Source organism: Passer domesticus, chromosome Z (assembly GCF_036417665.1).
Source record: "Passer domesticus isolate bPasDom1 chromosome Z, bPasDom1.hap1, whole genome shotgun sequence".
In the NCBI taxonomy this organism is placed as follows: Eukaryota; Metazoa; Chordata; class Aves; order Passeriformes; family Passeridae; genus Passer; species Passer domesticus.
In genome coordinates this window covers 30,633,416-30,656,853 of record NC_087512.1, presented here as the reverse complement: position 1 = coordinate 30,656,853, position 23,438 = coordinate 30,633,416, and the positions used below count along the sequence as shown (strand labels likewise).

Here is a 23,438-nt window from a genome sequence, read left to right as displayed (position 1 = left end):
TTCACAATGACATTATGATTCACAATGGCATATGTCTTCTTGTTTGTTGCTTATGCTGACTGTGTTGGTGTGCATGAATTTTAGTTGGGATGTTGATCCTATCCACTCTTTTGGGGAAAGGAGCTCTAATTTTTTGTGACCTGGCATATTTTGAACAGTTTATAGCATCAATTTTAAAAGTTTTCCCTCCTTTTTTCGTAAATGGCAGAAGATAGTTCATAAATTTTCCAGTTGCCTAAAACACAGTAGCATTTCCTGGAAAGCCAGCAGCATATTGGCCAAGTCTAGCAATTCAGCAATGAGCAATTTCATTATGAGTAATTTTGCCACAAGCAATATATATACCTTTTTATCTAGAAAAATGTAGCAATTTCCATGTACAGTAAAAAGAACTGGCCTGCTATGCATGTAAATATAATAAATATGTGCCACGTTTTTTAAAGAGTAAAAAGAGTTAAGGGGGAATTGCCTTGCTGTAGTTGTGAGACAAACATGAAATTCTAGTGAAAAAACATGTCACGACTAAATACCAAATGTTGTTGATCTCATCCTGTTGTAGCAGTTTTTTTCTCTGAAGTATTTGGCTGATATTAAAACACATATTAGTGCCCTGATATTGAGGGCACTATTTTAAAATTAATATAAAAAATTAAGGCCTCAACAATTAGGAATAAAAAAAGATAATTCATTCTGCAAAAAGACTTATCCCTCCAGGTAGCTAAGAAGTCATTTTTACTCTCTGTGCTGTTTTTTTGAATGAAACAGGTACACCTTAAACTGAAAATTACTGCAGTAGATCATTATGTTTCTGAATATATTTAAAATGATTGCTGCCATAAAATATTCAATTCAAAAACACTTTCACCCCTCACCAAATGGTACTTTATCAGACAGGTTTTGATAAAAGACTTTGCTATTTCTCCTTCAAACACTAGTGATACTTACATTATCTGCCTCTGGCAATGTTCTGAGAGATGATTATTAATGCTTACAAAATAAAGCATTACTGCAATACAAAGGACTGTAGTATTGAAATGTGAACACAGGCAGTGTGAAAATTTCTTTATTATGAAAATGTCAGTTCCATTTTTAAAACTGAGTTGAAATTTGCATATCATAAGATACAAAAGTACACGTAAAGAAAACTTTTAATCAGATGTATGTGGATTTTCTCATTCCTATAAATAGACATTTGAAGGAAGGTATGTTTACGTAAATCAGGAACATCTCTGATTAGATTTAGCAATAAATCCAAAAGCTAATTTATGAAATTTGAATTTCTAAACTCATTAATTTCTTCAGGTCATTTTGAACGCATAACCAAATAATTTTTCCCAATTATTCAAACAGGATATTCATCAACTCTCATGCCAATTACATGCAAGAGGAGAGAAAAAAAGTTGTTGCTGACTTACTATTCATTTTCTCGTTGATCAACATTGTTAATCTCTAGTAGAATATGTTCTTTGCAAACTGCATGACTTAAACTATCTGTATCTAGATCATTCATGTATATAATCAAGTTGTACCCAAAACTGTTCCTCTTAAGACCTCTTTCATACTTACTTTTCCCTTCTGGCATTAAATGTGTGCTTCTCATATTTCATGTGGTTTACAGCCTTGCTTCCCTCTTTTATAAAACTCTGTGATTGGTCTTCCTTCACAAATTTACCGGTATCCCATTAACACAAAAATAACAGGAAGTACACATTGCAATAAATTTCATCCAACTTTCATTTATGATTTTTTTTTGGTCCTCTTCTCAAGAATTAAGAGCAACTGATAGTGAGTCCTAGGAAAGCATAAATTCAGGCTTTGCCTTTACTGCCTCATAGGGAATTTTATTATCATGGTGAGTGATAGCAGAATCAAGCCAGCATGAGTACTCCTGGTTTTTTACCATAAATTTACATCATGGACTCCTCAATGACGATTTCTGTCATTTCTTATGTGCTACTATGTGCTGCAATTCAATTGTGTAAGTTACATTGCCACACAATTTTTACTATTAACATATGAACCAGAAATGCTACAGATTAACAGGGAGGTGAATAGATACTTTTTCAGGTATCAAACTATAGTATGAAATTTCCCAAAAAGTTCTAGAAATCTGTTCTGCTTTCATAATATATTTGACTGACTCAATTTCTGTGAAAATTAATTGAACTATTTTTTTCAGTAATCCAATATTCTGTTCTTTGGCAGTATATAACTAGACTGAGTTTCAGTGTAAGAGAAAGCCTTTGTTTAGACTTATGGTTATGGATTTTCCTAAAATTGTAGCAGTGTACATACAAATGGTCAGTCTCTGAGTACTTAAACAACAGAAAATGGGTATTCATGGTACTAATTTTAAACATTTATTTGAGAATGTTTGGGAAAATTAATACAAAACCAGTAGGTGATTAGAGATAAGGACATAGATTGATTAGATAGATAGATAGATAGATAGATAGATAGATAGATAGATAGAAAGACAGAAAGACAGATATAGATATATAGTTAGTATTTTCAAGGTAGAATGATGGTATCAAACAAGGCACTGGGAATTTTAGGTGCTAGGTATTTTCTAGTTGATTTATTTGAAACTAGGTTTCAGCCCTTGAGGCACAACTGTTGATTTCAGGGATTAATGACATGACGACTGCTTTTAGGACATAATTTCTTACACAGGGCTTTATTTCAACTAACCATCACCTTTTAGACATAGCATTATAGACTTCTTAAATATTTCATTTAGAACACAGATTATGGAGTTTTACACTGTAGAAGTATAATTTCTTAATCTTTAGTTTTAAGGGAAGAAAGACATTTGTAAAACACTACAGAAAATGCTATTGTTGCTTAAATTTCCTTTGGTGGAAAGTAAATATATTTTCAATTTTCTTCTTCATCCTTCTGAATTCAGTTACATTAATAATAAAATAAACACAGGAATTACACTGAAATCTCAGAAACTCTTGGACTCACAATGTGATTTGAGAGATTATTTAGTTTTAAGACAAGAAAATGCAAAAATAAAAAAAGCCATAGGGAAGGATAAAGGAGGAAATTCACTTTGTCATTTACTCACAATTGTATATTACCATACTTCTGGGGAGAAATAAAGAGCAAATAAACAGTATTACATCCCTATATTCACAGAAGACCTCCTGATGCAAGATGAGCTTTAGAAGAAACACCTTGATTCAGGTTCTGAGAAGCTGGCATCACTGAATTAAGATAACTGCTTTATCAACTCCTGTATAAATCTGACAAATCAACTGAAGCAAAGAAATAACCCTGGTAATTCAGAAAAGAGCTAATTGTGAATAGAATAAAATAAAATATTGAAACATGGATAAGCTGGAATTTCAAAATAAACTGATGTGAAATATATTGCTTACTTGTCAAGGCCTTTTCTGAATTATAATACCCTTATAAAACTCTTTTAAATGAGAATTCTACCTACAATATGAAAACACAACAAAAATATATTGAAGGAAAAATTGTGAAACAACCTATGAATCACAAAGGAATTACTTTAAAGAGTAAAAAGAGAGAGAAACGCTAAGATATGATATCTCAAGTATAGTATTCTCATTTTTCAATACTGTATATTAGCTTTTAACCTTTTCTCTGTGTTTATTTCATTGGTCCCAAAACTATTAACTGGTCCTTCTGCAGACATTATGTATGTGCCCTCCATCTCCTCCAGATAATTGACAGAGATGTTAAGCAGGTGTTCTTTCTCTTTCATAATTTTCTCTTGATATTTTAACCTGTTTCTTATTTTTCCATGTATATGTAAAGTAGTATCATACTTTAAAGAATGTTTGATCACTTTATGTTTCTCCAGTTCTCTTCATTTTTCTATATATTTTCCCTCTTTCACTTTTTTCCTATTCTCTTTTCCCTTTTCAGAGTCTTTTTAAGTCTCTCTCTTGTTTTTAAATTTTCCTTCTCTAAACTTGTTTTCCTTCTGTCCCCTTTCCTAGTTCCCCTTGCATGTCTTTAGTTTTGTCATTATTTTTTTCTATTTTCTCTCTCCCTCATTTTCCATTCCCTCTTCTATACATATACAACCTTGGTTCTCTTCCTCCATAGAAAATTTATTTTCTGGGGTTCATTGATCTTCGAAATGAACTCTGAAATCAAGCAAGGGTCTTCATTTCCACTCATAGGTTTGGATAAGATCTTATATCTTAAAAAAAATGCTATGAGAGACACAATTATTTATTTAGAGTGGAGATCAGGGCCCATTCAGTCTGGAATATAAGCAGCAAGGCATGTCATGATGTGACCTGCGCTTTGCATTCCTATTTTCCCTATGCTTGCTTTGCTCCAGAATTCTCTTGACAGCTTATGGTTTGTTCCTAGTCACAGAACAGAGTTGCCTTGTAGAGAAAAAATGTTAGAAATACAACTGCATAGCTTTTTGCTTGTAAATAGGAAACTTCATTATCATTTCAGTCTCAATAGGCTTATTGTTCCACTCAAGCCATGAAAATAGCACTTGAGGTATGTCAAGTCTGATATTAGAATAATTTCCTGTGTAACCACATTAAACACTGATACCTGGTTTTCTCCTGAAACATACTTGCATAACTTACGTCAAAAAACTGTTCTTAGACTAGATCTTCTTCCATTTTTTTTGAACACCTGCTCTACCCCAAAATCCACAAAATACAAATGTCATGCAGCTGGGAAAACATCTTTAAAGGAATTAGGGAATAAATACAAGCTATGTGAGAATTTCATGGTGGGGCAAGCTCTAATGTATGACATATCTGTTATGCAGTACTGTGAAACCTGGTGTTGACTATCGAAGTGATGAGGCCATCACAAAAAACACCAAACTATCAACCTGGCTATCAAATTTTCAGTATCTCAGAATCACAGGATGGGTCAGGTTAGCAGGGACCACAAGTGGGTCATCTGGTCCAACCTCCCTGCTCAAGCAAAGCCATCCTAGAGCACATGGCACAGGATTTCTCCATAGAAAGGATTTCTTTCATCTCCCCGGTGAGGGAGACTTCACAGCCTCTCTGGGCAAATTGTTCAAGTCCTCAGTCACCTGCACAGTAAAGAAGTTCTTCCTCATGTTCAGGTGGAAATTCCTGAACATGTATATCCAGAATGAGAGAACAAACATTTTGTCCAATAAATTAATCTGGATCATAATCCTCCTTAAAAGTGAAAGCTTCCTTTGAATTCTGTTTATGGTCTGCCTTCAAACTATGAATAAAAAATATCTGCTAGTGGCAGTTGAGTATCTGTAATGTATGGAATTCTCAAGCTATTGTAAGATCAAATCACTTTATGGCAATTAAAGAGATACAAGGTGGCACTGACAAAAATGGCTACCTGTTGCCTAGTTCATATTTTATCCTTGTTTCCATTACATCCAGTCTTTTCCTCTTTTCCCCAGAGAGGACAATTAAAGAATAAGTGCTTTGTTTTGTTATCAGGATGATACACAGACCCCACCTACAGTTTTTAGTGCCATGTCCAGGAGTTAATCAAACCTTTGTTTGCAATATATTCCCCTTATAGCACAATTGCTATGTAATGGCTGATTCAAGTATTAATTGCCTGATAAATTGAGTGTAAAATCCTATGGCAGAAAAGGAAATCAGAGAAAAAGAGGATGGTTCTCTGACAAGTCAATATAAAAACAGTTTCCTCCTTACAAGTAGAAATAATTTGCATAAATTTGAGCACAGGGATAAGCAGTTATAGATGACACCAGGTTATAAAGCCAAAAAACCAGGAAATTTAGAATTCTTCTGTAATGGCCTTTTTATTATGATAGTTGTTTTCAAGACTCACAGAAATTAGAAAACAATAGGTGCTGTTTATGTCATCACTGTGACAATTTCATTAATATCATGCTGCAAAAAATATATTTTTGGTTGCTTTTACTGAAAACCATTCAGTAATTTAAATTAAAACACAGTGTTGACAGGATGTTATATACATAGATATTGCCTATAAAAAGGTTTGCTTAGAAAGTCAGTTAAATTTTAGATTTGACCTTTGACATAAAAAATTATAAACAACACTTCAAATCCCTATGATCTGCTAAATACTGTATGTTTTTATAACAAGTCTGGTATATTTGATAACTGTGTTAATATTTATTTTGTAAAACCAGAAGTGTCTTCAATTTATGCATTACAAATTTTTTGCTTAATTCCATTTTTTCCTTTGGGTCTAAAAATATTGCTCTGGTGTGACTTTGCCCTGATTATAATAAGATGTCTCTGAACTCTGGCTCCACCTGCTATGGAAAATATACCATTCCATAAGTATGATTTATTTGATATTATATGCATATTTTTCATGTGTATGGAAATGTATTTGATATGCATATGTCTGAAAGGTAGATATTTGTCTTTTCAGAACTCAATGAAAAAACATTTTACTTTGTGCCAAGCAAATGAAGAAAAGATGTATATATATTATCATAATATTTTCAGGAGAAAAAAACAAACTTCTCCAGCATTGTCTACATGATATCCCCTAGTTATCCTTCTAGAACATAACAGGGCTCCTCCACATTACCTTGAAAGTAGGAAGACCAGATAAAAGGGAGGGAAAAATTGCAGATTTTGTATGTTGAAGGTAGAAGCTGAAAGACCATTTCCTGTAATAATGCATCTTATTTTCCTTAAGATCTCCCACATAAACATCATGACTCCATCCTGTTTCCATACTATCAGTAAAACATTCATAAGCATGGGGCAATTTCTCTGAATCTCCCTTGTAAATACAATGCCTTACATGGTTCCTTATGAGTAATATCAGGTAGTTGTGAGCAATATAAGGTGAAAAACTTTAGGATTTATAGATCATATTTCTCCTTCATAGTATATATGTAAGATCCAGTAAACTCAAAGTATAGTAAAGTTTTAAAATTTTATTTATAAAGTTTATCAGTAGTGCTGTTTAAGTTTTTTTAATGACTAGTTTCAAAGGATATCCAAAGAAAAAAGCAAGAAATGTGAAAAAACAACAGTGCAAAGAAGCAAGTCTCAAAAATAAAAGGAAGTTTCCATATTTCCACATACACCTCAATTCCAGAAAATATGGAAAACAATACTGGCCTGACTAGAAGATCTGGTTAACTCTTAAAAGAAATTATGAGATTTCCTAATTAGCTTAGCACTTGTGGTGGTACATATGGATTTTGACTACCTGGATGAATCTTAGGTGTTCTCAGAGTTCTCTGAATGAATGGGTAGACTTTATTATCTTTTTGTATCCCATCATCCAAGCTTTACCAGTAAACAAACCAAACAGATGCAAAGGTTTTTATTTTATTAGTGGCTCTTGCTTACTAATTTTTTCATTAAATAGTAGTTCTGTTTCTACTCCTGATCTGTAAATTTTAAAATTATACTAAAACTAAGCTAAAACATTCACACAATAGTAAATTATTTCCTCCTTTACGGAAATCCTAAAATTATCCATAGGATAAGATTATTTCAGATGATAAGATAAATCCAGATGTTTTATCATTGTATTGTATCTGTTGGGATCCCTGGTACTTTTCTTCAGAAGACTTCTGAATTCATTGCAATATTGCTATTCATACTCTTATAATACAATATTACTGTTAGCACAACAAACAATCACACCAACTAGTTACTACAGAACTTTTAGTTTTAATCAGGCCTGTTATTCTTTTACATATATACAAAGACATAATGTATGATGGCACAGAGATTAAAGACAGGGGAACACAGCAGGAGTGCTCTGTTTAAATTTGCTTATTTTTCTCATGGTAAGTTACAACTATTTTGAGTTTAAACCAGCATTTCTCCCTCATCCATGAGCAGGTCAGTGATCTATAAAAGTCAACACAGAAGACCTGTGTATTCTTTTCTTTGGGAGCATCATTTCTGAGAGCAAGAAAATCAAGTATGGAGTTACAACTGAATGCTATTAATTAGAAAATAAAATAACAATCACATATATCTAGACTCCAGATGTGACCAGAATTTCAAGATGTCACCTGAAGTAATCAAGTTTATGAGCAGGGGGCAAATCTTGGCATATGACACTGTAAATGTGATTTATGTTTGGACATGTGTAACTCCATATGTCTCCAAAATAAGTACTCACTTCCTCCTAGCAATTCAGAAGTCTTTCTGGATTCTTCAGTCTCCTTAGCTACATGCACCACTTCTGTTCTTTGCTCAGACATCAGCTGTTTCCAAGAAAACTAGTGAGGAAAAAGTGGATCTTCTCAATCATCAGGCTACCCCTTAAGCCATATCAGATTTGCTACATGTGTTGTCTTGAAAAACAGTAACAGGTCAAACACAAATACTGAAAGGGAAGAAGTCTGAGGCACATACTGTGCCTAAAAAAGGTCAGCAAGTTTTCTTTAACCCAGTCAGGAGATAACAGGGTCTGGACAACACATAATGAGGTGAGATGTGGACCACTGTTCTCCACTTCAGAGTTGTTACTTGGGACAAACAAGCTGAGCTGAACAGGAAAGGTGACACCTTTTGTACAAGACAGCACTGTCAACAATATTATTTCTCACCAAAACAGGTACCACATGACAGATTCTCAAAAGAGATGTCTCATTTCTGATGTGTTTTTGACCTCAGCAAAGAATATTGGCAGGAGATTGCTGCTGTGTATGTTGGGAAGATCCACTGTCTTTCTTACAGAAATGGGAAGGGAGTATGTGGCTCATCAGTAAGAACATCAATGCACCACTACCCAGTAATGTCATTCCCTTCCATATCATAGGTATACATGCAACTTCAAAGCTCTGCAGGGGAAGCACAGATCCATGTGAGGCTGGCATCTCCCATGGCATCTCCATAAAGACCCGCTTTGTTTCTCTCTCTGTCACTTTGGAGGCAGTGCCTCCTAGAAGCCATTGCAATTCATATAATGGGTTATTCAGTGTTAATTATATATCTACATATTAATAGCCTTTGGATGACATATATATGTACTTCCATTCTAATTACTGAAAATGCACACATGCTTTATAACTTGTGAAAATATGATAGGGGCATGCATGGGGTGTTGTGTGTTTCCCATTATAAAGAAGGACATTTTTGACAGATGCAATATGGCAGAATATATCAAGATAATTAATTTACGTTCATTCCACAGAGGTGTTTTTTCTTGCAATTTCTCAGCATGACCTCTGTTTCATGCTCAACAGAACAATCAAAAAGGGATTAATAGACTGAAATCACTCAGAGTTTTATCTTTCTGTGTAAAACTTATCTAGTTTAAGTTTGTTTATATGTTGATTGATAGAAACCATAATAATTTCTTTTGCTTCACTCAAACATTCTGATTGAATATTTCAGTGCATTCTTGTTTTCATAGCTTTCTGATCAGCTACTTTTTTTTTTCTTCCCACTTTTTTTATTTCACATAAATAAAACTGTTTCCAGGACCCAACAGCTGGCACTTACTGACTGAAGGGATGAACAGGAAGACTGTGTATTCATAGGATTACAGAACAAGCTGAGAAGAAAAATTTATGCAGAGTTTTGTATGTTTAGTGAGGCAGAAAATAGATTGGGGTCCAGAGAAGAAATGATGTGTCAGTCAAAGCTAAGCATACAGACAGAAACTTCCACAACACAAGAGCAGTCATGTGCTTTCTTAGCTGTTGTGACTCCAAAAGTTACTTCTGAGTTTGGGTAGAACAGCAAACAGCAAAAAGATAGTCTTTACTATGGTAAAGATAGTACTCTTAAGTGACTTTTTACAAGTCTCTTTTAAAGCCTGGCAAAAGCAAGAACAAAGCTGCCTTGAAAGATGTAAAAGATGGTTAAACATCTTTTAGGAAGAGTCCTAGAGAGGGAGAAAACTGTGTCTGAACAGCTTTGCCATTTACACATTATCCTTGTGTAAACTATTTTCTCAAAATGTGTAATTTCATCAAATATAATCCATTTCTCTGTAGCATAGTGTAGGTCAGTGCTCTGTACTCAATACTGACAAACCAAAGCTAGAACTATACGCATATAGTGTACTGTAGTTGTCTACCAAGACAGGATACTGTAACTGTTTCTCAAGACCTCCTGTGTGGATATTAGTGTCTGACAGCTTCTGCTGATCTCCTTTCTTTCTTTGATTGATAAACATGGAGCTGCTCCCTGAAATGACTAAGATTTTACAAGCAATGTTATACTACAAAATATTATTGGCAATACTATGCAAATTGCAAGAAAGGCATTAGACTGCAATTTAGCCATAATTTTAAAAAGCTGCCTGTTACCTATGTGACAGTTACTGTGACACACAGTAACTAAAGCACCTGTTCATTTTCACTCTAAGTATCTATTTCATCATTTTACTTCAAGCATATTCTTAGTTGCTTTGAGATAATGGTGCTCAAATTTCATAACATTTAAGAAGAAAGAATGGCTTGAAAGAATCCATAATCCAGAAGCAATGATCATATGTCTTTGCTAGTCTGAATTACACACTGACTTCAGTTATATCCCCTCAGTAACAATTTTATAGGTTACATTGAATGCCTGATTAAGATTTATATTCTATAGAACACAATGTTCATTTAATAATATCATCATTATTGTTGGGTACTTTACTGATACTTTTATGGGTTAGAGTTCGTGTGCACAAAGAGTAAGAAAAGTCCCTTCACTGTTATGTCATGGATAAGAAAGAATAGATCATCCAATTTTCCAAGACATGTTTCTCCTATCTTTTATCAGCACACTTCTATCAACATATTTAGATATTTGTGGCAGGTTAATATGGGCCATTTTCACCTGGCAACAGCATCAGTCCTTAGCAACAGTATGTGTGTATTCAAACTACTGGTAACACTGAGCCAAAATGGAAGAGCAGACTACAGAAACCTTTGGATAATGTATGTCAGGAATTTTAATATATTATTTCACCTTGGCAACCATTTCATTTAATTCCCTAGCAACTCTGAATATAAACTCAGTTTTGGGGTTTTCTCCTGTTCAAAATTACCTCTTGAGAACAACTAAGATGATTCCCTTATTAACTTTAATGATATTCAGTGTTTCACTTATTTCTAGTTTAAGATAAATGGCAGAATTCAATATTGCACAGCAGTGCTCTAAATCTATGTAGTATTTCATGGCTTAAAAGCCATGAAAATTAAGAAAGTACAGCTGTAATTTAATGTTGTTCTTCTACTTCTTTATATATACTAGTATATAACTGCTATTTCAGAAATTTTTACTAGTACTATAAAGGTACAAAAATCATTGTATTCATCCATCAAACTTCTTGTATCCTGTCTAAGCAAGACTTTATATTGTTTTGATAATAAGGGCCTACATATTCTTGGGGGGGGAATATTTGAGGGGAAAATAATTTGTCCCTGAAGGGAGTAGAAAGAATCCACTGCTATTTTATCCCCATTCATATGTATTACATTTACTTATCCATTGGTAGAGAAGTATCAGCTAAAATCATTGTAGGTATCTTATGACAAATGTCCACTTTGGCTGTTATTTGATCTGTAGTGTAGCAGATCTTGTGGGGATTATTGTCTGGCAGCGGTTCCTCTAAGTGTTAGCATATTGTATAAATTTTGTTTTTTACAAGTATCTCACTACATTGAAATAATTAAACTTCTCATTTTTCTGTTTAAAGAACCTTCTGGATTCCATGTGTGAATAATTAAAGGAATATTATCCCACTTTGCAATCTTAAGGAGAGTGATTAACATTAAGTTAAAATATATTTGTGTACATCATAGAATTCAAGTGACAAAAAGGAAGCAATGTGAATGATCACAAAGCTTGCTAGTGCTATTTGTGTGTTCTGATTTTTACTATCAGTTTCCTTATTCAATTGCAATAACAAACTATCTCTCCCTTTCTTCCCCTGCCTCCTTTCCCCATCCCCCAACAGTTTAATAGGCTGCATTGGATATGAACTTTGTCCCTTTTTCAACTTTTAGTGCTGAATTTTGTTTACACAGTCTTTCTAGTTTCCATATGGGTTTTTAAGTAACAAAATAATTTTACATATAAATGTTCTGACCTACAAACACAGTGACTTTTCTGGTTGTTTTGTTGATCAGTCTTTAATGTTGTGACTTAGGACTTGCCCACACACTAAGTAATATTAATCATCTTATGTCATCATGAAGCACTGATCTGTTTCAAATCTTAACTGCAAATGATCTTCTTTTATACCATATGCACATTTTAAAGGTATACATTTTTTTTCTGCATTTACAATTATTTCTACATATCCTTTCTGCCTCAGCAACTAGACACAGAGGACATTTCTTATTGTTGTCATGGGCATGTTTTGAAATTTCTTCAATTCCCATGGTGTATTTCCACTTAACTAAACTCAGTTTCAGCTTATTAAAAACAAGGTCCTCTGGATTATAAAACAGCCTCAGAGCAACAATAAGCTAGAGCACAATGAAAAACAATAACAACAAAACAAAAACAAACAAAAAGCCACCAACGCTAAAACAAAACCCCAAACCAACTCAAAACTTAAAAATCTCTCTTGCTTGAACAAGAAAATATATGAAAAAATGTGGTGAAATAAATTGTCTATTATCAATTATCAATACTATTATCATTCATTTACTCATATTCTCTTTGTGTGCTATTCTTTTTGAGGCAAAGGCATGAAAATTCTGTTAGTGTATCAGACAAGAACGTGATTTCTGGAATGGCAGCTCTGCGTAAATTTTTAGAGTTCTGTGTAAATTTTAATATACCTGGTTATGTCCTAACATCACTAGGACGTTACTACATTAAGTTACTTTTTCCAGATGAAACAGCAAGTATGTATCTCATAGCAGCATGTATAATGATGAACACATATCAATATATTTTCAGATTTCACAAACTTTAGAAAATCAGCAGAACTGTTCAATATATTGTGAAACCTAACATTGGGAATTCTTCATGAAGAAACAGAAGTCAGAATTTAGTGTGTCTTATTACCACTGAACGTGCTGGTACCGTTGTTCTTTATATAAGCCCTTTACATTTATTTTAGCTTCAGAATACAAAAAAAAACCCACTTTCCATATAATTTTTTAAATGAGAAATGAGCAAAAGGTATCTTGTAATCCCTTCTTTGGCTGTAAAGACAAGTTAAGACACAATGAAATGGTACTTTATCATAAGAAATAGAAGTGCAAGTGCTGTAAAATGGCAGAGAAGTTCAAGCACCACGTACAGAAATGAGAGGCCACATAAAAAATTTAATGTGATTAATTTATCTTTTAAGAAAATGTTAGAAAAAAATTATATTGGATGAGTGACCAGTTCATTCCCTTGGTGAAGAACAAGAAGAAAGGGTTCAGGCTTTCATAATGTAACAATTGTAAAGCTACTATTTATACAGGGGTTTCTGGAATAGGTATGAAATTTAAAATAACATATTTTAAATCAATTTCTGGTACTAGTTAGTGGACTGATTCAAACCATGTCATGGGGCTCAGGAAAATTCATCCATAGCATTCAGAAAATTTGGAATCAATCCTATGACTGCTCTATGTTAACAGAAGGATGGCAAATATTGTAATTCAGATTTTTAGAAGCATTTAAAGAGTTCGTAAAGTCAAAACAAAATATTGAAATGCCAATATCATGAATATGGCAATGTCAAGATAGACTAATAAAGCAGGACACTGATTTATTTATGCATGTATACTCAGTTACAAATAATTTTGCAAATTAGAAAGGATATTAATGAGATTTCTCTTCTAATAGCCAGACTTGGGAAGATCAAAATACTGAAAATTAGTCAGAGAAAATAGCACAGTAAGAAAATGTAGAAGTAAATAGAGATGACTAGAAACACATTTTAAAAGGAAAACATGGGCAATACTTTTTTTTTTTTTTTTTTTTTTTTAGGAATTGAACCAAAATAGTAACCTTTATAAGGTGGAAAATTATTGACATGTCCTACACAAGACAGGAAAACAAGTCATTGCTGTACAACACTTGCAGACATTGTTCTAAAGTGCAATATATCTTGAGAGATTTAAGGTTTTACATGTCACCAATCAGACCCCAGCTAACACTACTTAAATTAATTTTTCTGGAGTGAATACACTTCCCTACTGTGTGTGTTACTGTTGTTAATAATTTTATTGACTGAAGTTCATCCCTGGGCAGAGGATCTCTCCAATACCCATGGAGAGAAATTGAAACTTGTTCCTGCAAACACTTAAGCATCTGCTTATTTTTGCATGAGTAAGGAGCTCTTTTCAATTTTAGCAGGCTTGCTGATGTGTATAGACTTCAGTGTTCATAAATGTTTCATAGCATCACTGTTGAGAAAGACTGTGTTCCAAATGTGCGGCACATTTATCCTGTACTAGCTTTCAGTGTAATTGTGCATTTGCATTAAGTAACCTGTTTCTTCTACAGAAATACAAAAAAGTCAGCTGCTTGACCACCTAATTAATACCTATTATGAAAAATAAAAATATGTTCCTATAGTCCTTACTTTTGTCTCAGAGGAAACATCTTACTGATAAGCAGACCAACAGGCAAAAGGTGCAATACCACTGAAAGTAATGCAGCTGTGACTGATAAAACTAATACTGGTAGGCTGTAGACTTTGGTGCAGTGCTTGTGTGTAAGTTATTGCTTGAAGAGAAACTGCATATTTAGGCTTTTTCATTTATAAATATGACAAAAAAGAATAAATATTCAGGGAAATTTTTTGAATACTGGCTTTTGTGTGAAAGATTGTCATTGAAAAATGAAGCAAGAAAAATGTGTTAGGAGGTCTGCTAAGGAGGACAGGTACCTTGATACTGAAGAAGTGTCTTGCTTAAAATAAGGGAAAAGAAAAAGAAGTAAAATAAGAAAAACTAATTTAAAAATTTCAAAAAGGAAAGTAATGGAAACACCAGTCTGCTATAGAGCCAACAAAGAATTTCTAAGTGGTAGCTCCTCTGATTAGAGAGAAGGAGGGAATTGTTGAAATATGAGAAGGGAAAGCAAAGACTGAGGAATGAGAAATGGAAACCATTATATAATTTACTGGAAGAACTTCATATGAAGTTGTCATACAAAAGGCAAATTCAAAACCCTATTTCTTCAGCAGTGGAGGTCCACAGGAAGACTTGAACTGATGTTTTAAAAATATTCTTACAAATGGAACAGAAAACTTTCCAGTTGCAGACAATTCTTCATTTATCTTAATTACATTTCATCTCTCAAGTACAATAAAGGTTGTACCCACTGATTGTCTACTAGATACTTTATTTATTTAATGGTAGCATATGTAATTTACTTTTCTAAAAATATGCCTTTCCTCTGAAGCCTTCTTAAAATACACTTGCTTTATTTATTGTTATGTTTTTGGAAATACATGTCCTAAATTGCCTTAGAGCACAGTGACATTCTTTTGCTCAATATATTTAACACTCAGTTGGTCACTGGCATTCAATGCTTACTGAAGGAGCTAAATCATGTATAATTTATGTCTTTTACCCTGTCAGTAGAACTTCACTTTGACTATTCACATGTAAAAAATTATTCATTCATCTAAGTATTTTCAAAATTTTCCCGTTAGGTTAGGGGGAGGGAGGTATTTGGAGGGTTGACATTTTTGTCTCTTTTGTTGAAATTACTGAGGAAAGGAGCACCTAGAGTAAAAACCACTCTTTTAGCTTTAAATTGGAACTACTGTTTATTACACATTTTGCTACAAAGCACCTGGAAGTATGTGGCAAGAGGGTGGAAACTGGATTGAAATCCAGAGTCATGCTGACATGTTTCCTGAATAGACGATATACAAAAAAAAAACCAAAAACCAAAAATATGTGTACTCAAATGTGGTGTTAACTTTTTTACTCTTCTCATGTCTACAAATTCACAGTTTCCTCATTCTCAAGACAGCTATTTTCACTCTTGCAAACAATATTTTGTGAAGAGCAACTTTTACATGTTCTGTCTTTAAGGATACCCCCAGTGCCTTTTCATAAAATTGGGAAAAAAAAAAAAAACACAAACCAAAACCAAAAAACCCACCAAACAACAACAACAAAAAACTCCCAAGTATAAGAGAATAAAACATATCATAACAAATTTCTAGTACCAGTTTAGAATAGTGTTCCCTTGGGTATCTTCAAAAATATAGTAAAAGTACTGTGGAGACATAAAATCAGATTATCTTCAGGATCTGTGAACCAGAGCAAGAATCAGGGCCAGATTAAAATGAGCAAACAGTGAAGCTGTTCTATTGAGCTTGGCCTGGCAGAGACGCCTTCATCAAAAATGAAAAGGGATACAAAGGGATAAAAAGAACAAAAAAAAGTGTTGATTGTTGCAGTGTCTCCTCTTGGGCCCTGAGGCATCTGCTGCACAGAGAACAAATGCTCAGATGTGAATTACCTTCCTTCCATTTTTGTGTCTCTGCTGTAGTCCTGTAAGCTGAATTAAAATTAGCTTTAGCCATATTTCTTCTGCTTATTCTTCTTCTTTGGCCAGCAATGTGAGCACAGTACAGGATAGATAAGTCAGCATGGTGCACATAGGATCTACCCTCTGCTTCCCAGCAATGGGCAAGGTTCCAGCACAAGGTCCAGGAGGATGACATATACCTAAGCCAGTCCATCCTCCATTCCTGTAAGATGGGAGAGTAGAGGTAGCCAGGGAAGGCAGGAAGACCTGATTGCCTTGTGGTAGACATAAGGAGGCCTTCTGCAAGAACACAATATCAATTTCACTTCTCTCCACAGGCTTCAACATACACTGACCAGGTTCCTATAACATGACTTTAATTTCTAGAATCTGGAAATGTGTGTGTTTGCCACAGAAAACTATAACTGTCTGCTGGTTTCTATGTAAAATACATGAAATAGATTTGTTCAAAGAACATGGCTGCCTCAGAAGTGTGTTCAGCAAAATCACCGTAAAAGTAACAGTTCGTTTCTCTACCCATGGTTCTTTTAAGACTGACTAAGAAAACAATAAAAATTTTGGTAGAAAATTGAGGATGAGTACATCCTCTGCTGTGGAAAACATAACCAAGGAAAGATTCCTAATCAACAGAAGACCCCGTCTGTACTATTTGCAATCCCATTGCCCTAGTTTTGTGCATGGGGAGATGGGACTCTGTCTGGCTTCCAAAAAGAAGGGTGTGGCTTCCTTGTCTCCAGATCCATTGTGAGCATTTTTGCATGTGGATCACCCTCTCTTTTGTATACTTCTTTTATTATTATGATTGTTGTTGCTTTTTGTTTTTTCTCACTGCTGTTTCTAGTAAACTGTTCTTATCTCAACCAATGCCATTCACTTTTTGTGCTTCCAATCTTCAACTCCAAGCTGGAGGGGAAAGTGGGAAGGAGAGGGGGAACAAGCAAGCGGTGTCTAGTTTGGGAGAGTCTTGGTGGGGACATCAAATTGGACAGCACCATTCTTAAACCACGACCCACACAAAAATCCTTTTTTATTTCTCCATGGTAAATACTGGTTCTCTGATTGTTTTTCAATTAATTAAGCAACAGAATATTGGTTTAAACATCTTCAGGTGCACTTCAGAACACAAATTTAAGTTGAAGACATTCTGCCACTGCTTTGAACTTGACAAATCCTCTGTCATTGTTAGATCCCCTGGAAGCAAATATTTCTGCTTAATAGAAAAGTGCAGCACCTTTTGAGAGGCAATTCCCTTTGAGAGCTGCCTTTAGACCTCTTAGAGGGAGTGTCTGTAAGTTTCTTCAGCATATTAGCTAAGTATTGAATTGGGTTCTTGTGTTTTCGTTTTCTTAATTTGAAATTGAAAATATTTATTGATTGCATGCATAAATCTAAACATAGTGCATTATTCTATAAAGTCTATTTCTGTTTTGCTTCCCACAATGAAAGTGAATATCTATTTCAGTCCACTGAAGAAGATTGAGTTTATGTTTTTATAAGTCATAATTTGAAGAATAATTCTTTTGCCTTTTGCATTATGTGGATTTACTGTTATATGGAATGAAACTTAAGAAAGTATGTGTACTTTTTAATTGCACAGAACTCTTCCTGTTAAAGTACTCAATGTACAGAATGCTGTCTTCACTTGGATTCAAAATTAATAAAAATAAAACTTGACTGTGACATTCCTTAGTGTAAATACTCTAACTATATAATTTATTATTCATTTTACAAAGTTTTACTCTACCTTTTTTTTTTTCCTTAGGTGAGAAATTCAGTGGACAGCAGAAGAATCTACAAAGGTTCAAAGTAAGATTTCATATCTACTCACTTTCTAAGTCATCATATTCTTTTTCCAGTAAGGCCTACAAATTCTTTTGGTTTGGATTTCCTATTATAAACCACAAATATCTTTCTAATCAGAAATTTTTATTAAATCTTGGAAAGTGTATCCTGTTTGAAATTCAAATTTCTCCTAGTCATAAAATAGAACATAATTATTGAATCAGTAGACCGTGTAATAAATACATAGATAACCCCTAAAGTGTAGGAGTAAGATCATAGATCAGATTTTGCAGTTTTGGAAAAAAAGTCTGGTTGCTTCACCATGATTTCTAAATTGTGTTATGAATTAAATAGAAATTTAGTGAATGCATTGAATTATTTGCAACAGCAACTAAAAAAGGTAGCCTTCTGGTTTGTGTACTATCTCACTAGCCTTTGTACAGGGAATAATACTTAACCTACAAAGGCTGAGTAAGACTAGACAGCAATACACTGATTCTTGTAAATATTCTGCATGGTATAGCTATATGAAAAAGAGGTGCCAAGCTTTTATTACTCTTTCTACCTACTTTCTATAAGGTAACATGTTTGATAGGTGCATATGACCTGACCTCTCTTTTTAATAAGGTACGGCATAAACTGAAGTAGATCAGTCCCCAGTGATAAATTATTTATGACAAGAAAAGTAAGACAGAAAAATTGTGATTATTTTATATGTGTACAGGAATTTTGGCAATTTATATTACATTCTATATACTATAAAATATATGTATGATAATGTATAGGAAATTTGGGGGTGTTGGTCACATTATAAAAGCTCAATTATTTCTGTAATCATGGGTAATCTTCAAGTTTCACACTTTAACCTATTAAATGTAAAATTATGACAGAAAAGCTCCAAAAGTTAGTGGGAATAATACCACTTATTTATCTGGGATTATTAATTAGTAATTAATAATTAGTAATTTGTGGGTAAATACAGAAGAATACTAAGATGATTCTGTGAATGAGTAATAGTCAGGTGAAATTCAGCATGCAGGAAATGTGAATTTATACTTCTTGAGAAAAGCAGGCCTAATATCACAAGCACTCATAATTTGAAAATGATTAATTTTCATCCTGAGTTAGATAGTTCATCTTTAAAGTAAATAAAGCAACATGAGTAAGAGAGCAAGATGAGGAGCAGGAAAAGAAGTAGGATCAAAAATAGTAAATCAGTTAATATATGAGTAAAGGACTACATATCTAGCATGCTTGAATCTGGAAGAGACATAAATGAGGAAACCATAGAGAAGTTTATAGAAATAATGTCTGGGGTGTAAAAAGTAAAAGAAGAAACCAATCATTCATATTTTATTCCAGTACTAAAACCATAGTCTGAAAAAAATGGAAGTTCAGAATAAATGCAGCTTGTAAAGAAAATCTGAAACTTCTTGCAGAAAGTTATTTGGGATTCAAAATATGCCATAGGGTGGAGGAAGAAAAATCCCATAAAGATGTAAATACATTGATAATCTCTCTAGTTTCAGAAACTCCCTAAGGAGCAGTCATGTGAATACATGCCTAAGGGTAGTAATACTATATAATTGTGCTGTTCTTACATTTCCAAAATTTCCTTTATTAGTTACTTGATACCCCAGGGGCGCTATTGTATTATAAATTTAACCATTATTGCTTTTATGGTGCTGCGTATAGAATATGATATCAACTGGAAAGCAACACAAAAATATAGCTAGGGAGTTAAATAAGTTACCAGACACACACCTTAGCCTCTCTCTAGCCTCCCTGTTTTTATGGAATTTTTATGGTTTATTTTACTCTCAATCTTGTGTTAAATGACAGTGACAATACCAGAAGTCCGGAAAAAACTTGTTGTTAGGTATGAAGTTCCAGCAGAATTCAAGTTTGCTTGGATAAATCATTGCACAATCACAAAAAATACAAACTATGTTCTGTACCAGCCTCAGTGGAGAGAGATATTCTAAGCCATAAGAGACTTAGTGAAATTAAGCCAGAATTTTCTTCTCAGATTCCTTACTAATATGTTTAAAGAATATAATACAGAGTGAAAAGCATTAAAGATAATAAGGAAAACTGAACATACCAAGTAAGAAAGGTTGTTGCACTTCTAGGAAAAAGCTGGAATATATGATTAAAAGAAGCTAAAAATAAAGATAACAAATTAACAGGATTAGGCAATTTAACTAAGAAATACCTCTGTGTTCAAAATTCAACTGGTATTATATTTTTGAATAGAAAATCATTATTTAAAGTCTTCTCTTATGAAAATGACTAAGAATTGGAGAATTGGTTTGTTGTTTTTTTTTAATTGGGAGACAGGTTTGTTTTTTGGGTTTTTTTGTCTTGGCTTGCTTTTTGGTTTTTGTTGCAGTTTTTGTTGTTGTTGTTGTTTTGTTTTTGTTTTGGTGTTTGGGGTTTTTTTGTTGGTGTTTTTTGGTTTTTTTATGCAGAAAGAAGTAAATATTAACAAAACAAAGAATATAAACAGTGGATAACATGGTAGAAGCTATTCTTCCCGCAGTCATCAACACCTATCTTTCTTTTTTATTTTTATTTTCCCTATTGCTATTAGCCAGATAAGTTTCTGTTCTTTCTGGCTTATATGTTGATAAGGGATTGATGGGGACACATATCACTGTACTCCTGGACAGATGCTGCCCAAGGTCTGCATTTATCTGCAGAGGTGCTACTTAACAGCATCACCCTTGATCAGTACAAGGTATTATTTTAAAATATTCCTTCTATCCCTCTGTCTTTTATGTTTCAAGCCAGAAAGAAATAATAGAGACAAAGACTGAAACAGGGTGTCTAGAGCTAATTGACTAGCATATTTAAAGTGGGTTGCGGTTGCTTAGAAACATTTATAGACTGTAACTGAAGCTTGATTATTAAATAGTCTGCAGGGCAATGTAGGACAACATGTTTTTACAAGAGCAAGATCCACAGAGGAAGATGGTTTGTAGCTTAATATTCAAAGGAAACATATTTTTTTTTTTACAAATATTTTTTTTTTACATTTTATTTTTAAGTCCAATTAAACAACATTATTGAAAAAAATTTAACTAAATTTATGTCAGTGCAGTAAACTGAAATTCAGTGTCATGACAAGTTACTATTTATTCTGCAAGGCCCTCTGTTAATTCCAGAAGCCTCTATGTGGCTCCCCTTGAGAGCATGCAATTCATTTATTACAGCAAAGTGCATATTATATAGGAAGAATCTGATTTTGGAGATCAGAGAACACTGAGATGTGTAAAGTGCAGCAATCTTTAATGACACAACAATATTGTGTAACTATGTTATAACAAAAATCTGGAAGAGAGGGCATACTAGAAGTCTGAACTCTGTAGAGGGGAAGGCAAACAATATCTTCTACAAATATATTGGTATTTCCAAGGCAGAAGTCTTATGAAAAGTATATAAAATAATCTATAATCAACTATATTTGTCTGCTGAAATCTCTTTATCTAATTATTTTTTTCAAAAATACCCCAAGATAATGCTTAAGATGTCATTTGTTTTGGTACCCCTCATGACAAAAACATTTCAGTCTTTCTAAAGCACGTTTTAAATTTCTTCTCAAAGCATTAGTGAAATGTCAGGGAATTTTTATTCCCAGGTAATGCATTTTTATTTTCCTGCTATACATTAAACCATTCATACTTCTGTTGCCACCATGAAGTCACTTAAAACATTGAGTGATGGATCTTATAAAAACTGACAGGTTTCTAGGAAATTTTTGTCTTTCCTGAATCCAAGAAAAATTACTATGCAAATGGTACAATGAGAGGAATTCTATCCTATCTGGTTGAAATCTAGATTTAGACTTCATTGAAGTTTTGTCAATAAAAACTATAAATCATAGGAACACTATAGGAAGTTTGGCCTGTACATGAATTAGGAAACAAAGATAGTGATTTTAAGAGGGATTTAGGGGGTTTTTTGTTATGCAAATTATTGAATTATTCTACTTACAAAAGCTGTAATTGTTCCAGAACAAAGTAAAATATATATATATATATATGTAAAAGGAACGAATAGTAAAAAAGCACCATAAATACTAAATGAGAAGTTTCAGCATTTAAAACACATATTACCAGGGTGTCACAGTAAATGTGATACTTCCAGTCTTCTTAATTATCTGGAAAAGATGCTAGAAATTATGAAAAATTTTCAGTAGGTTACTGACCAAGACTAATCTCTTCTGGTTACTTCTTGAGTTAAGATTCTATAGAACTAACCAGATTTCTGAGCCTTTTATACTTCTAGTACAAACTTGCATTTACCAACACTAACTGGAACAAAATCAGAAATGAAAACAGGAAGACTATATAGCCATAATATCATCATATGAAACTCTGCCACATGCATAATAAAATGCTGTCTTCTTTATAAAGTGAAACACTGAAAACTGGAATTGAAAATACCATCCAAACTTTCTATTAAATTAAATCATTATTTGTTGCTATGTTGTATCAACAATATTCAGAAGAAAATTGTATTATTCAATACTGTAGTACATCCTTAACAAATGCTAATAAAATAAATAACGAAGTAAGGTTAATCTTATTTCATGTAGATTAAATATTTTTTTCATTTTATAATTTAGTGGAAACCCATTAAGTGAAACCATTATTAGAAAAGATATATTCAGGAGCTCTATTTAGAACATTTTCAGCTTAAAAGCTATTACACCTCAGGACAGTGATAAAGGAAATGGGCATGACTTCTTCAACCCCAATGAGTCATAAGAGATCTTTTTGGTTTGAAAAAAAGTTAATATTTTTGAGAAAAGGTAAGCGGTTGTTACAACTCACTGAGATATAAACCTGTCATTAAATATTTAATAAGGTAGAGTCAGTCTTATAATTTGATATCATTTACTTAGTACTTTCACATTCAAATCTACATTAAAGAAGCTCATAGATAAAACTGCTAATATTTATTAGAGAAATTATTAGGTTCCCAAAATTACAGAACAGGGCTACAGCTACCAAAGAGAAAAAACCCTTCAAGTAGCTTCTGTATTTTTATACCATGTGTTCATGAAGTAGCAGGAGCTCTGTAGGGGATATTTTGCATATAAGGATAGTATTTGATAATGACCTAAAAATTTATGGAATGATGAATAATATAATGACTTTGTTCCAGACAGACATTTTTGTATTCTAATTCTACTGGATCAGAAGCAACAACTTATAGGTGTTACCAAAAAAAAAAAAAAAAAAAAAAAAAACAAAA

At 33.3% G+C, this 23,438-nt stretch overlaps 1 protein-coding gene across 20 annotated transcripts in view; it reads left to right on the top strand.

Annotated features, from left to right (window-relative positions):
• PTPRD (protein tyrosine phosphatase receptor type D) overlaps window positions 1-23,438 on the top strand; it is a 1,155,490-nt gene that overhangs the window by 688,217 nt on the left and 443,835 nt on the right. For all 20 annotated transcript variants that reach the window (XM_064404736.1, XM_064404735.1, XM_064404734.1 and 17 more), the window contains exon 8: window positions 18,157-18,200. The gene's annotated coding sequence lies outside the window, so the exon portion shown is untranslated. The remainder of the gene's footprint in view (window positions 1-18,156; window positions 18,201-23,438) is intronic.